The 15,756-nt window shown below is 44.2% G+C and overlaps 1 protein-coding gene across 1 annotated transcript in view; it reads left to right on the forward strand.

Annotated features, from left to right (window-relative positions):
- Positions 1-15,756, forward strand: part of LOC132407471 (protein Niban 2-like) — a 248,893-nt gene that overhangs the window by 41,820 nt on the left and 191,317 nt on the right. The gene's annotated exons all lie outside the window — the stretch shown is intronic.

The raw sequence follows: 15,756 nt of genomic DNA on the forward strand, positions 1-15,756 counted from the left end.
TATGATAGAAAAATGGAGAGTTACGTAGGAGGGGAAGTGTGAGGTTAAAATGTTGGCACAACATAATGGGCTGAAGGACCTGTTCTGTGCTGTAATTCTCTTTGCTCTAAAAGAGGAGACCAGGTCAGTTGAACAGAAAAATAACATACTGGAATTCTAGAACATAGAACATAGAACAGTGCAGCACAGGAACAGGTCCTTTGGCCCACAATGCCCATGACAGATAACTGCTGAATTAAACTTAATCTCTTCTGCCTGTACATGATGCATATCCACATTTTCTGCTCGTTCTGTGTCTACCTCTGAAAAGCCACTAATGCATTTGTTGCCAAAGGTTCATTTTATTGTCATAGTATGCACGTACAATACAACTCTGATATTTATCTACTTCAGATAGCTATGAAATACAAAAAGACCATGGAGTTGCTGAAAGAAATCACCTTCCCTACCCCCCATCCTGCCACAAAAAGAAACACTCCTTGCAGACCCCAAAATCCTCACCTCCCCCTCCCCCGCAGAAAACAGTGACAGAAGTTTCAAATCCCCCTCCCAGCAGAAAAAAACAGCGATAATAACAATCCCCAGCGCCCCCATCTGCAAAATAAAACACAGCGACAATAACAATCTATTCCAGCACTAGCCGTGGCAGTCTGTTCTGGTACCGACTATTCTTTAAAAAACTTGCCCTGTACACTCCCTAAGCTATCCCCCCTCAACTTAAATGTATGTCCTCTGCTACTTGACGTTTCTACCCTTGGTAAAATATTTTGACTATCTACCTAGCTATGCCTTTCATAACTTTATTAACTTAGTCACGAGGAAATCTGCAAATGCTGGAAATTCAGGTAACCGGCTTCCCAGTCTGCGTCGGGTCTCAGCAATATATAGACTGTTTTACTGTACACCTATGCTCTTTCCACCCCAGAAAGCAGATCTCCCATTGGCTACACATTTTAATTCCATGTCCCATTCCCATTCTGATATGTCAGTCCATGGCTTCCTCTACAGTCAAGATGAAGCCACACTCAAGTTGGAGGAACAACAACTTATATTCCGTCTGGGTAGCCTCTAACCTGATGGCATGAACATTAATTGCTCTAATTTCCATTAATGCCCCTCCTCCCCTTCTTACCCCATCTTTTATTCATTTATTATTTTTCCCCTTTTTTTCTCTCTGTCCCTCTCAGAATAACTCCTTGCCTGCTCTCCATCTTCCTCTGGTGGTCCCCTCCCCCTTTCTTTCTCCCCAGGCCTCCTGTCCCAATATCCTCTCCTTTCTCCAGCTCTGTATCCCTTTTGCCAATCAACTTTCCAGCTCTTGGCTTCATCCCTCCACCTCCTGTCTTCTATCATGTCGGATCTTCCTCACCCCCTCCCACTTTCAAATCTCTTACTATCTCTTCTTTCAGTTAGACCTGATGAAGGGTCTCGGCCTGAAACGTCGACAGAGCTTCTTCCTATAGATGCTGCCTGGCCTGTTGCATTCTACCAGCATTTTGTGTGTGTTGCCTTTATTAACAGTGATTAATTGAGATGAATCAAAGGGCTTTTGTGGCAATGGAATCCTGTCTCTCAAATCTGAGGCTTTTGAGGAGGTAATTATGAAAATTGAGCGTAGGGCAGTAGATATGGTTTACCTGTACTTTAACAAGGGTATTGACAAAAATTCTACAGGATAGGCTGGTGCAAAATGCTAAGGCACATAAGATCCAATGCGTGTTGCCAAACTGGATCCAAAATTGGCATTCATTTCTGGTTGTCCCATTATAGGAAAGATGTCAAGGCTTTGGAGAGGATGCAGACAATTTTTTTTAGAATGTTTCCTGCATTAAGGGCATGTGCTATAAGGAGAGGTTGGACAGACTTGGGCTGTTTTCTCTGGAGTGGCTAAGGCTGAAGGGAGGCTTGATAAAACTTTATTATGAGTGGCATAGATAAAATAGTATTTGTCTCAGGTTTGAAAGATGTAATATACATTTAAGGTAAGAGGGGTTAAGCTCAAAGGAGACAATTTTTTTAATATGTTAAGTGGTGAATGCCTGGAATGCGCTGCCGGCGTGGTAGTTGAATCATATACAGTAGAGGTGTTTAAGAGGCTCTTGGCCTCGTGAATGTGCAGGGAATGGAGATATATGGGTATTATGCAGGTGGAAGGAATTAGTTTAGCTAGGCATTTAATTACTAAATAGTTTGGCACACCATGGTGGGTCGCAGGGCCTGAACCTGTGCTGCAAAGTTCTCTCTTTTTTATTTGTTTACTTTGCATCAATAATTATTTGTATAGTTTTGACCACTATTAGCATCATTTAGGGAATCTACAAATTTTCAAAGATTCAAGATTCAAAGTACATTTATTGTTAAAATATGATGCAGTATACAACACTGAGATTTCAAAGTTCAAATTAAAATTTATTATCAGAGTACATACATGTCACCACATACAACCCTGAGATTCTTTTCTGTGGGCATACTTAGCAAATTTATATGTAACCCTTAGGTTCAGCCTGCGCATATCTGATGTAGTGGTCCGTGATAATTTAAGACATTCGCCATGTTGCTGGCTCTATTGACAGGAAATCCATGCACACCAGGTCCAGGGGCCCTGCACTCTGGAAGTGGGACAAGGGAGCTGCCTGTGTGGGCAGTGTCTTCCACCATATGCATCGAATGCATGACTTGCAGTATTCTTCAACCTCTTGACTTCATCTGGAGCCAGTAAAACTGTTCTCTGAGCAATCCATAGGTCTTTTCCACCCTCAAGTGTCCAAAATCATCCTGAAGTGTCTTCAACACAATCCTCTGAAACTTCTTCAGCAGAGCCAGGTGGCAATGCCAAGGTCGGTCCAAGGATAATGCAACCCAGTATAAGATCTAGTTCCGCAACTCCAGCCGAGGCCATTCTCTCAGTAGTGGAGGCACTGACTCAGTTTCGTCTTCTCTACCTGAGCCATGTCTCCCTTTTCGACTGCTGACCAAATGGTACCAATGCCTGGATCATTTTGCTGAGCAGCTGCCACTTCCCCAGATCTCAATTCTGGCAGCTAATTTGTCTTCAGAGCACTCAGGTTACAGTAAACTTGGGGGATGGCATTCTCAGAAGCTCCCAATTGATCCACTGCTCAATCCTGCTCCTCCTTTTCCTCTGCCTTCAGGATGATGGCAAACTGACACATGGTCTCCCACTCCTCGTCCAGTCCCTCGTCGGGACAAAGCATCAGCATCAACGTTCTGGCTTCCTGGCCGATAATTCAGGCTGAAATCGTAGGCAGACAACGCCACCAACCACCGATGGATGACCTGTGGCATGCAGTTTTGCCGAGGTCAGGATATAAGCTAGGTGGTTGTTGTCTGTCCTCACCTCAAATTTAGCCCCGTAGAGATGGTCCCTCAGCTTATCCACCACCGCCCATTTCAATGCCAGAAATTCGAATTTTTGCGTGGGATAGTTTGTCTCAGAGGGTGACAGACTCTGGCTGACAAACTCAACAGGTCTCAACCCGGTGCCCTGATCTTGATGCAGGATGCTACCCCTCCCCCCCAAAGCCCTCTTGGCTGGCATCTGTGTGTAGTACATACAGCAATCAAGGGTTCACAAAAGCCAGCACCGGCGCCTGGATCAGCAGCTTCTTCGACTGAAAGACCTCTTTACATTTTACTTCCCACCTCGGTCCAAAGGGCATCAACAGGTTAAGCTACTCTCTTCCCTCCTGTCCTTTCTTTTTCCCCGTCCCCTCCCTCCACAAGGGAGGGTAACCGCACAAAAGCGGATTCAATGGGTGATTCACTTTTGCATAGCCCTTCATGAACCTCCGATGGTAACTGCAGAACCCGAGGAATGAGCGCAGAACGCTCACAGTCTGGGGTCTTGGCCAAGTGGTCACCGCCTCTATCTTAGCCAGATCTGTAGCTACTCTATCCCGGGAAACGATGTGCCCAATGTAGCTAACAGACATTTTGCAGAACTGGCAATCGTCCAGGGAATTTCAGCTTTCAAATGGCCGAGCACCTTCAATAGTCTCGCCTCATGTTCTCCAAGGTGGATCCAAACACTATAAATTCATCCAGATACACCAACACCTCAAGCAAGTTCATATCCCCCACTGTCTTTTCCATGACCCGCTGGAAGGTTGCAGAGGCTCTCGATATGCCCTGAGGCATCCTTTCGAACTTGAAGAATCCCAGGGGACTTATAAATGCCTTCTTCTCTTTGTGAGCCTCTCTCATGGGGATCTGGTAATATCCACTCCTCAAATCCAGCACACTGAACCACTTTGCACCACTCAGACAGGCCAGCGCTTCTTCGATCCTCAGGACCATATACTGGTCAGGGACTGTGTACCTGTTCAGAGTCCTATAGTCCACATACATTTGTACCTTCTCATTCTTCTTTCAGGTCACTACTACTGGGGATGCATAGGGGCTTTGGGACTCGGTGATGATCCCAAGTTTCCTTCAACTTACACAAATGCTGCTGAACCACTTCCACATCTGCAGAGCCCAGTCTCTGCAACCTTTCTCTAAATAGGGTGGCCTTGGTCACCCAGATAGTGTGCCAAGTGCTCTTAGAACAACCACATCAAACTCATCAGTGAAAAAGACACCTTCCAGTTACAACATCTTCTCTACCAACCTATTCTTCCAACCCACAAGTATTGAGGAGACCCTGAATTTGAATGACTCGCTGTCAACTTCCATCTTTTTTCCAATAGTTTCTCCCGGCTTGTCTCACAGGGCCACTAGACATTACCATCACCGGAAACAGATGCACTAGGGGCGTCCCCTGCTTGAAGAAGACCTCCCTCTTCATAGTGTTCCTGATAGTCCCTGCCATCCTGCTTGCCTGTACAACAGAGTGCTTCTGCAGCTCGGGCCTCACCAGTACCCCAGCAGGAATTCCCGACTCTCCCACATGGTCTTCCGGAGTGTCCACTAAGAGGGCCTCGCCCCCAAGCACTCTGGGAAATTTGGGGGTCCCCATCATTCTCGCTACTTCCCCGGGCCATACCACCGTTGGCTTCGACTGGGTGAACCACACAGTCCCTCGTCTAAATTTGGTATCCAACCCAATGCAGCCACACATTTCCTCAAAAGCAGCTCGAAACACTGGGTGCACAGACAATGTTCCCAGAAAGCTCTCAGCAGCCTTCTCCATGAGCCTGCTCACAAAAGAGATATTGGTTCCCACCAGAATTGAAATGCCGCCCTTCTCAGCAGGGTCCGAACAAATCAGCACTAATGTATCAAAGAACTTCCACATCAGCCTCCGAGAACTCCAGCTTCACTGACAAATAACCGTCGCATGGATAATCACCGGCACTGAGACCCCAGATCTCCAGTGCCCTGAATGGTGTCAATAGTAAATACTTCAGATACCGGTTGTAAAACGAATGGTACAACATCATGACCTGTGACCCAGTGTCAAGTATGGCTTTAGCATAAGTACCCTCTATCCGTAGCGACACACTGGAGCATGGTCCCACTAAGTCTTCAGGAATAATGTCTTTCGCTTTGGGGGTTCCTTGATATATTGCTGGGAATGTGTTCCCCCGGAGACACTAGGCCGTTCCCTCTCTGGGTCTCCTCTCCCTGCTTAGGTACCCAGGGGCTCACCCTCCGAGGGGCTTCCCACTGCTCACACTCCAGCCTGAAGTGTACCTCTTCACTGTACTGACCGCCCCACCTTCTCACAGAAGCCCTCTGCATAGTCTGTCCCCTTAGGGGGTCCCCCTCTCTACCAGTCCTATCATATGGGGGGGGGTCCCCACCCACTGTTAACACCCGGGACATCTTAGTTCTTAGCTCTGCTGCAATCTCCTTTACCACCCCCCCAGGTTGGGCTAGTTGTGCTCACCTCACCACAAGGGGCTACTACCCTGTACCCTGCTGACGGAGTCTACCTGCACCTCCGATGTGTTCTCTTCCTCTGATACCCCTCTAATCAGCTCAACGGGAGGGGGAGTGCATCTTATGGGACGGGACGGTCGGAGACCCGAAGCAATCATGTTCTGGGAAAGGGTGCCCTTAGCTATCTGGTCCATTCTTAATGTATCTGCCTCAGCCACAAACAATTTAGCTACCTCTGTAGCCAAAAAATGTAAGCAGAAAGCTTCTCTTCTCTTGACATTTGTTCTGAAACCCTGCCTTGAGCTCCAGTGGGCTCCGTCATACCAAAAATGCTCTCCAATGCACCCAGATAATCGGCAATATTAGCTGAGGGTTGGCGTGTTTTCACAGCTCTCACCACATCAGCAGCCCGCCCACTCAAACTTTCAGCCGATCTCTGTCGCTTTACATCATCAGAGCACAGCCACTCATCTAACAACTGAGAAATCTGCTCCGCCCAAATCTCATACTCCTCCTCCCCCACAGGGGTGAGTGTTATTCCAGAGAATATTTTTAGCTTCCGGCGGGGATCCTCCACCGGTGCATTAGACCACTTAATCGCCAGATAGGTAAGGGCTGATGCCAACTTAGATCTCTCACTCTTCACTGGGGGTCAGGAACAAATTAGGCATTCCAAATCCAACCACTCCTTCCCCTCATTCCTCAGAAACAATAGAACCTTGTCTTTGAAGTCTTCACCCCCCAGCTATGGGAAGTTCGACTTGTGACTTGGCCCACTCTGCTACCTTCTCCTCCTCCCTGACAGTATGGACAGGCCATGGCCCTGCCTCACCTGGGCCACTGATAGAAGTGGGCAGTTCCACCCCAGTTATGTCAGTGCTAGTCTGAACTAAAACGAGGTGTGAACCCACCATTTTATCAAACCTCTGTGCTACAACTACATGTCTGAGTGTATCTGTTCTCTATCACCTGCCTATCCTCCCTCTCACACTGTCCACAAGCTTTCTTGATTTGTGAGCCAACTGCCCATTCTTCCTTCTCTTCAGTTTGGTTCCCAGCCTCCAATGATTCTAGTTTAAACTCCCTCCAATAGCCTTAGCAAGCCTCCCTGCCAGGATATTGTTCCCCCTCGGATTCAAGTGCAACCCCGTCCTTTTCATACAGGTCACACATGCCCCAAAAGAGGTCCCAATGATCCAGAAATCGGAATCCCTGCCCCCTGCTCCAGTCCCTCAGCCACGCATTTATCCTCTATCTCACTCTATTCCTATGCACACTTGCGTGGCACAGGCAATGATCCTGAGATTACTACTGTAACCCTCAGGCTCAGCCAGCACCTGTTTGTCTAGGTGGAAACAACTTCTGGCCCTGCCAAACTGAGAAATTTCATTTGTGTGGATGCTGCGTGATGTGTTGCCCAGTTACAAATCCACACCGCAAAATATCAGACAGTACACCGTATGCAATTAAATGATTGAACTTTATAAATCTTAATCTGAATAGAGTGTTATTAAAGAAAATAAAAAGTAAAAGGGCCCATTTTAAGGAAAAAAGTCTATTGTCCATCGTTGGAGCTCGCTGTTCGTTCATTTGTTCCCATCAACCTGCAAGCGTAGCCAGCCGTCAGACCTTCGCTCCTTAGTCCACACTGTCTGGTGGTGGTCTGACTCTATCCATTGCTCCCCGATGAAAGACCACAAAAAACCTGGCTTCCAGACTCACAAGAAAAAACATTTCCTCATTGGCTAACCCCTGCATTCCAAAGCCCCGTTATCTCTAGCCGTAACCCAAACATTGCTGTACAGAGAAACAATTTCCTTACCAGTGAAACATTACATAGAAGCCATTACGTTAGCTTCAGCAGTGAAACCTTACAACGTGTTACACTACCTTTGAGATCCTGCTTCTCAACTTCCTTTCTAACTCCCTGTCGTCTGTTTTCAGGACCGCCTCCCTTTTTCTACCTATGTCATTGGTACCAATATGTACCACAACCTCTGGCTGTTCACCTTCACACTTCAGGATATCATGGACACGATCAGAAATTTGAATGATGCATCCAGAACAGGTCCTCTAAGGTGGTGACACCCAAGAATTTAAAGTTACTGGCCCTTTTCACCTTTGATCCTCCAATGATTACTGGCTCATGGATCTAACACTCGGCCATAGCTTTAATTTTCCTCCTGTATGCTGATTCATCACCACCTTTGTTACAGCCCACAATAGTGTTGTTATTAGCAAACTTGAAGATTTGTCTTCCCACAGACAGCCACTAAACAAAGAAAACCATGGTACCCATTCAAAGAAAAACATCAAACCCCCAACATGCCAAAAAAAATCAACTAGCGCTAAAGGGAAAAAATGCAATGTAAAACAGAAATCATTGAAAATCACATAAAATAGTAACAAAAAAGGAGCAACCAGAAACACATCATAACATGAACTACAGAGTCCAATCCACAAACCTTGTCGATTAAGCTCTGCCCAAGACCCAAGACTCCGAAAGCATTGAGTCAGAGGGAAAGAGAGAGACCAATCAAATGTAGGCATCTTCATCCAGGAGCAGCAAGAGAAAAACTGGTCACACACACAAGGTAGATGGTGCTGAATACCCGCTTGTCTTCTGCTCTAGTTCTCATTGATTTCATTCTTTCCTTGAGCTTTAATTGGCAAGACTGGTGAGAAATTTAGTCAATCGTGGGTTCACACCCTGTCTTTAGGCTTCTTGGCCTCCAGACTGCAAACTGTTCAAACCCTTACCAAAGTCCCTCAGAGACAGTAAACTGCCAAATCGCCCAACTGGCCCAAAAACACACCGTTAAAATGTTGATCACAGGCTCCAATATTAGCAGAATTACATTTGAAATAAGAAATAAAAGTAGCCCTTTAATTGTTAAATTAATAAGCAAAATAATTATATTTTGTTTTATAATCAAACTTCCCTTGCTCTGAGAAACAATGTTCAGGAACTCTAATTGCGAACTCTTATTTGTAGCAGGATGTTTGGACTTGCTCTGGTTTCCTCTATTTTACTGTGTCCCGGGATATAGAGACTGAAAAGTATCAACACACCCATACCACATGAGTAAGTCACACAATGGAAGCATTGCAGAGAGCTTCTAAAACAGGAGGCTGCCCTGAAGGGTTGGTCCATGGCTCTGCAAGAAGAAATTAACCATTTCGTGGGAATGAGCAGAAAGCAACTGAATTTTCACACCTATGTACTTTTCCAAATCCAAAGTTGATATCTTAAGCATGGCAAAATTCTGACTTTAAGGTTTAAATCCCGAACATCTGGTAGCAGTACAGATGATAACACTCTTTTATGGTGTCCTTAGTATTTATTTTGTGCACATTACATGTGAAATGTTGCACATACAGAAGCGTTGTCTTGTAGTGGCATTGTGGAACCTTCAAGGTACCAATTGAATTCTGGGAAACTGCTTACACTTATACATTGAGGGTCTTGCTTGGGGTTCTGAAAATGAACTTAATGGAAGGCTCTTACAATTTCTTTTTCTGTGTTCAATACATTTCACATTCATCTGGAGGTTACACAATTAATAATTTCAGAAGAAACTAGTAATCATATCAAAGACACACCCTGTGGGAAGCACATAGAGGTATTACAAAAGATCTGACCTATGTAGCTACCTCAGGCTGTTTCCAGTGCATTTTTAAAGTTTGCACATTTATCAGTGCACACCGAGAGAGCCTGGTGGTAGCCATGATGGGAGTATGATAAGGATGTTGGAGATGAGAGCATAGTTCTGAGTGTTTTTGGTAACTATGTGGTTGTAGTTAAATATAGAACCTCAGTAGTATATTGTAGTGAAATCTGTGTTAAGTGTTTGATTGCAAGGTGAATCTGGCATGTTGGGGCATGAATCTGGGATTTAACAAAGAACAAGGTTGAGAAATACTTTCCTGGTGCATGGTAAGTTAAAGGAGTGGAATAGAAGAAGTATCTATACTTTTCTACTTTCTTCTCCCCCTCCCCCCACCTTGTTATCTTAGGGATTCATGTCCTTTCATTCTCTAATATTGTAATGTAGTTCAGAATCAGAATTGTTGTTCTTTGAAAATGCGCAGACATTCCAATTGGTTGGCTTGCAAGATTTTGATTAAATTGATAGGATAACTGATTTTGCTAGTTTGTCAGGCTGTGTTAGGCTGCCAAATGGAAGAGAAATAGCTAAAAGTAGGTATTGCAGCAACTATTGTTATCAAACTGACATTCCATTGGAGTGGCTGCTTATCGAAACATGCCAGGAAGGAATCAAAAGCTGAGATACAAATGGCATTCCATAAAAACAAAACCTATTGTGGAGGCAGTCATAGAGTTATACAACACAGAAAGAGGCCATTTGGTCTTACCCATTAACCCAACAGCACCGACCCCCAAATTAGCCCCATTTGCATGCATTTGGCCCAATCTCTCTAAACGGGTTCCCAAATGTGGTCCACAGACCCCTTAGTTAATGGTAGGGTTCCATGGCATAAAAAAGGTAAAGAACCTCTGCTCTAAACCCATCTATTCAACTAGTGGGTGGATTTATTGAAATAATTAAAATTCATTCTGCTAATGTGGTGGACAGGGAAGAGGGTTGTCTAAGTTTACAAGGGGATTTAGACCAACTTTAGAAGTTGGCCAGAGAATGGCTGATTGAATTTAACTCTGGAAATTTAAGAGAGTACTAGACAGGTATATGGAGGAATTTAAGGTGAAGGGTTATGTGGGAGGCGGGGTTTAAGGGTTGGCACAACATTGTAGGCCGAAGGGCCTGTACTATGCTGTACTGTTCTATGTTATATAAAGTGTGAAGTGAAGTATTTTTGGAAGATAAAACAAGAACAGGACTTGCATAGTAAATGGCAGGGCCCTGGAGAGTGTTGTAGAACAAGAAGATTTAGGGGTACAGTTTGGATAGGATGGTGATGATGACATTAGGCATGCTTGCTTTCATTGGTCAGAGCATTGAGTACAAGAGTTGGACAATCAATGGCAGGGAGTGCATAAAAAGAGCAAGCTTTCAATCAGGAAGGTGATCAAAATTTTTAAGGCATAGGCTTCGTGGCAGTTTGAGGAGCAACCAATCAGCAAGAGGGATTCATTAGAAAGGGCCAATAAAAATAGAACGTGTATAAGTGGAGCAGCCATTCTTTTAGAGTTTGCTAGCGCTTAGAATGGCTTTGGCTCATCAGGCTTGGGCTTGTGGCTGTTCTGATCAATAATAAGTATATAACTTTAGATACTGTGGGGGGGGGAGAGCAAACTACTGGGGGCGGGGGGGAAGCTACAGTGTCTCTGGCACTGAGTCTGGTGCTGTGGCTCAGAGCAGGAAGATGAAGAGGACCCCAGAGTTGATAGGAGTTTCCCTAGTCAGAGAGACATAGATGAGAAACCATGAGGTAATGTTCCAGCTATGTAAGACCTTGGTCAGACCCCACTTGGAGTACTGTGTTCAGTTCTGACCACCTTACTACAGGAAGGATGTGGATAGTATAGAGAGAATGTAAAGGAGATTTACAACTATGTTGCCTGATTTGGAGAGCGTGCCTTATTAGAATAGGTTGAGTGAACTTGGCCTTTTCTCCTTGGAGCGAGAGAGGATGAGAAGTGATCTGATGGAGGTGTATAAGATGATGAGAGGCTTTGATCATGTGGATAGCTGGAGGCTTTTTCCCAGGGCTGAAATGGCTAACACAAGGGGGTTAGTTTTGAAGTGCTTTGAAGTGCAGAGGGGATTTCAGGGGCAAGTTTCTTACAGTGTGTGGTGGTGGGTGCATGGAATGCACTGCTGGCAATGGTGGTGGTGGACATAATAGGATCTTTTAAGAGACTCTTAGGTACGTGGAGCTTAGAAAAATAAAGGGCTATGCAGTAGAGAAATTCTAGATGGTTTCTGGAGTAGGTTACGTGGTTGACAGAACATTGTAGGCTGAAGAGCCTGTAATGAGATGTAGATTTCTATGTTCTGTGGTTGCCATAGAGACACCTGGGTGATATGTTGCCTCCCTGGTGCCAGGTTCAGGAATGTCTCAGATTGGATCTATGGCAATCTCAAGACTGAAAGTGAGCAGCCAGAAGTCTTGGTGCATATTGTCATCAATGACAGAGGTAGAAGAGCTGAGAAGGTCCTGAAGAGAGATTTTAGAGAGCTGGGTAGAAAGCCGAGAAACAGGACCTCTGGGGAGTAATCTCTGGATTGCTGCCTGTGCCACGTGACAGTAAGGGTAGGATTAGGATGATTTGACAGGTGGATGTGTGGCTGAGAAACTCATGCAGGGGGCAGGGGGTTCAGATTTATAGATCGTTAGTATTTCTTCTGGAGAAGGTACGACCCCTGAACCAGAGGGGTCCAATGTCCTTGCAGGTAGGTTGGCTAGAGTTGTTCGGGTGGGCTTAAATTAATTTGTGATGAGGCTTGGAACTGGAGTGATAGTGTTGAAGATGAGTTTACAAACAGATGCAATGTGTAGTGAGGAGAGGATGTTGATAGGGCAGAATTATAGTCTACAGGACGAGCTGAAACATAAAAAGCAGACAAAATCGAAAGGGTGAATACAGGACTGAATGTTATATTTGAACATGCACAGTATACTGAATATGGTAGATGGACTTACACCATAAGACATAGGAACAGAATTAGACAATTTGACCCTATTACAAGTCTGCTCCACCATTCAATCACAGCTTGCCCTCCAACCCCTCACCCCATCTCAGCCCCACTTCCTGGCCTTTGATGCCATATCCAATCAAGAATCTATCAATACATCCAAGAACCTGGCCTCTACAGCTGCCTATGGTAATAATTTCCACAAATTCGCCGCTCTCTGGCTAAAGCATTTTCTCTGCATCTCAGTTTTAAATGGGTGCCCTTCTATCCTGAGGCTCTGCCCTTTTGTCTGAGACTGCCCCACCATGGGAAACATCCTTTCCACATCTACTGTATGTAGGCCTTTCACCATTCAAAAGGTTTCAGTGAGATTCCTCCTCATCCTTATAAATTTCAGCAAGTACAGACCCAGAGCCATCAAACATTCCTCATATGATAACCCTTTCATTTCAGGAATCATCCTTACGAATCTCCTCTGAACCCTCTCCAATGTCAGCACATCTTTTCTTAGATGAAGAACCCTGAACTGTTCACAGTACTCAAGCTGAGGCTTCACCAGTGCCTTATAAAACCTCAGCATTACAACCCTGCTCTTGTATTCTCGACCTCTTGAAATGAATGCTAACATTGTGTTTACTTTCCTCACCACCATGAGAAAGTGAGGAAGTTGAAGCATAGTTACAGATTGGCTTGTATGATGTTGTGGGCACAACTGAATCATGGCTGAAACAAGATTATACCTGGGAACTTAATGTCCAAGGATACACTTTGTATCAAAAGGACAGGTAAGAAGGCAGAGAGAGTGGCATTGCTACGTTGGTAAAAAATGAAATCAGATCATTATAAAGAGGTAACATAGGATTGAAAATCATTGTGTATAGAGCTAAGGGACTGTAATGATACGAAGACTGTGATGGAAGTTGTGTACAGACCCCCCCCCCCCCCCCCCAAACAGTAGTAAGGATGTGGTCTACGAATTGCAATGGGAGACAGAAAATCCATACTGAAAGGGCAATGTTACAATAGACATGGGGGATTTCAATATGCAGGTAGACTGGGAAAATCATGTTGGTGCTAGATTATAAGAGGGGGAGTTTCAAGCATGCCTCCAAGATGGCTTTTTACAGCAGCTCATGGTTGAGACCAATAGAGGATCAGCTATTCTTGATTGAATGCTGTTCAATGAATTGGAATTGATTACAGAGCTTAAGATAAAAGAACCCGTAGGGGAAAGAGATCATAATATGATCGAATTCACTCTGAAATTTGAGAAGGAGAAGCTAAAGTCAGATGTATCAGTATTACAGTGAAATAAAGGGAATTACAGAGGCATGAGAAGGGAATTGGCCAGAATTGATTGGAAAAGAACACTGGCAGGAGTGATGGCGAAACAGTAATGGCTGGAATTTCTGGAAGCAATTCGGAGGACACAGCATACAGCTGTATATATATCCCAAAGAGGAAGAAGTATTCTAAAGGCAAGATGACAAAACCATGGCCAACAAGAGGAAGACAAAGCCAATGCAAAAGCTGAAGTGAGGGCATATAATAGACATAGAAGGGACCAGAATCCAATGGCATGGAGACCAAGCTTGGTCTTCAAGAAGAATATGTTGGCAACATCAACTCCACTGGAGTGCTTTTACTCTCCAAGTGTCTTGAACATGACCTGACTATTGCCAGCACCCTGTTCCACCAGAGAAATGAAGGGAAAATTTCATGGATGCATCCCAGTTCAAAGACTTGGCATCTTATAGATTATGTCATTGTTTGGAGGAGGGATTGCAGAGATGCAAAGAATGCAAGAGCCATGATCACTGCTGGTGATGGCTGGACAGACCATTGGCTTATTCACTCACAAATGACCGTCGAAATCACGCTGAAGAAGGATTGTAAAAGAAGCTGAGGCATCCCAGGTTCAACATCGAGAGCCTATAAGGCACAGCCTCAGTGTAGAGGGGAGTCCTTTTACAATGGAGGTGAGGAATTTCTCTAGCCAGAGTGGTGAATCTGTGGAATTCTTTGCCACAGGCAGCTGTGGAGGCCAAGGCTTTATGTATATTTAAGGCAGAGGTTGATAGATTCTTGATTGGTCAGGGTATGAACAGGGAGATAGCAGATTGGGGCTGAGAGAAAAATTGGATCAGCCATGATGAAATGGCGGAGCAGACTCATTTGGCCAAATGGCCTAATTCTGTTCCTAAATCTTTCGGTCTTATGGTCTAAGAGTGGTAAAGTTCTGTTATAGCTATATAATAGATGAGATGACATTTTACGTATTGGTGAGATGACATTTTTAAGTATTCTGTACAGTTCTGGTCTCCTAACTATTGGAAGAGTGTCATTAAGCTGGAAAGGATGCTGAAAAGATTCATGGGAATGTTATTGGACTTAAAGGCTGAGTTACAAGAAGAGAGTGGATAGACTGAAATTGTTTCCCTGAAATGAAAGAGACTGAGAGGGTGACCTTATAGAGGTATATAAGTACTCAAGTGGACCTAGATAAGGTGAATGATCACAGTATTATGTGCAGTTTGGGTATCAGAATGTGATGAAGGAAGGAAATGCCTAGAATGTTGCCTAGACTAGAAGGCTTGAGTTCTTCGATTAAAGAAGATTATATGGAGAGAGTAGATGGTATAGAACTATTTGCCCTGGAGAGAAGGAGGCTGAGAGGTGATCTTATAGAGGTCTATAAAATTATGAAGCACATGTACAATGGAGCCTTTTCACTAAGGGGAGTTTTGAATCTAGAGGCAAAAGATTTAAAGGGGATCCGAGAGGAAACTTTTTCAGTGTGGTTTGTAGAATGAACTATATTCTAGAGGTAATATAGATGGGTACAGTGACAACAATTAAAAGACATTTGGACAGGTTCATGGATAAAGGTTTTGAAGGATTTTGGTTAAATGCAGGTCTTCTGGAACTATGTTCAAGTAAGCAATTTGGTCAGCTTAGACAAGTTGGGCTAAAGGCTCTATTAGTGTGCCACAAGATTAATTCCTTCATAATGACTTAATGCTGCTCTCTGTCCTACCAATTGACCAACCTTTTGGTTATTTGTTTTGGTGTGTTCTTATGTAATGGTGTATTTTTTTTTGCCCTGTGAAACTTCTTGCTACTTGGAAGTTAATACTTCCATACACATTGTTGCTGTTTTGAAGGTGAAGACAATTATCACTTTTTTGTGAAGTGCAACACTTTGAGCAAAAGAGATATGAAGGTATTCTATAATTGATGACAGTTGATGCCAAGTTATTCTAGTTGGCATTTAATTACCCATACGTGACCT

This window comes from Hypanus sabinus, chromosome 18 (assembly GCF_030144855.1).
Source record: "Hypanus sabinus isolate sHypSab1 chromosome 18, sHypSab1.hap1, whole genome shotgun sequence".
In the NCBI taxonomy this organism is placed as follows: domain Eukaryota; kingdom Metazoa; phylum Chordata; class Chondrichthyes; order Myliobatiformes; family Dasyatidae; genus Hypanus; species Hypanus sabinus.